The following is a 1,197-nucleotide window of genomic DNA, read 5'->3' on the forward strand; positions in this document are numbered from 1 at the left end:
ATACAAGTTTTGATTGAAGAAAGTAACTAGTCGAGTAAAATGTTTTCCGTGTTAAAGCTTCGAGTAAAGATTGACTTTTCTTTTCTTAAAAGAAGAAAAATATTAATTTTGTTGTTGTGTTTATAAATAAGAAATTGTTTTAAACACTGTATAAACTAGGAGTTTTCATTGCAAATTTTTTTGTTTAAAACAGCTTGGTTTTTTAATTGACACCTTCGTGTTAAATGTGTTTTTTGGAAAAGAAGTATGATCACATGGAACAATTCCGTGTTAACAATTGTTTAATTCGAGAGAAGAAATGTTTCAGTCATAATTGAAATGTATGAAGTTTGTAACTTCAGTATCAAGACGTAATTTATGAAATTTTTTGATCTGTCACGTACGCAATTTCATGATCTTGCATTTAGTTTCTTTTACTTACAGTGTTTCATAAGTGATCGTTTCACCAGTGTTCGGTCTGATTGATGAAACAGAGCATTAACAAATTATTCTAAGAGGGTAATGTCTGATGATGTAACAGGGAGCATGAATGTATTTTAAAGCCAGGGTAATTCAAGTAAAGATGAGATGAATGAAGTGAACATGATGATGTGTGAATTCCCTGAGCAAGCATTATGATGTTACAATCACTGTTGAAGAGCGCATCTTGAATAAGGGTTTTGTGTGTGTGTGTGTGTGTGTGTGTGTGTGTGTGTGTGTGTGTGTGAAAAGAAATTTGAGATTTTGACATGTAATGTAATTTGTTTGACTTAGAAGTCTAAATTATAACTTTGTTTTTCAACTCCGTAGAGGATTGTATGTTTTTGAAAAATCGTGACAAGAAAACAATTGATTGTTATTAGTTGCTATTTGGCAACAAGATAGAAGACAATCTGAATTCTTATTTATTTTTGTCCGTTTCTTTTGATTCGCGAGAACAAATAAATATGAAAAAATTGAGAAATGACGAACTATAGTCTATCGGCTCCTTCATGGCAATCCGGGCGTTGTCTCCTACGTTGCCAAATGTCCTTCTTTGGAGTGTTTAAAGGGATAGGTACGGTGGGTCGTTTGCGACCCCGAGCGTAAAAAAAAAACAGGTTTTTCTCACGTGACTCACCCCCGTGACTGAATTTGTGGGTGATCGACCTGCAGGAGGTGTCTCCCCTACACGCTCTAGTAGTGTCCAGATGTGCATTGCTGTAGCTGTACTCCTTC

This window comes from Palaemon carinicauda, chromosome 19, assembly GCF_036898095.1.
Source record: "Palaemon carinicauda isolate YSFRI2023 chromosome 19, ASM3689809v2, whole genome shotgun sequence".
In the NCBI taxonomy this organism is placed as follows: Eukaryota; Metazoa; Arthropoda; class Malacostraca; order Decapoda; family Palaemonidae; genus Palaemon; species Palaemon carinicauda.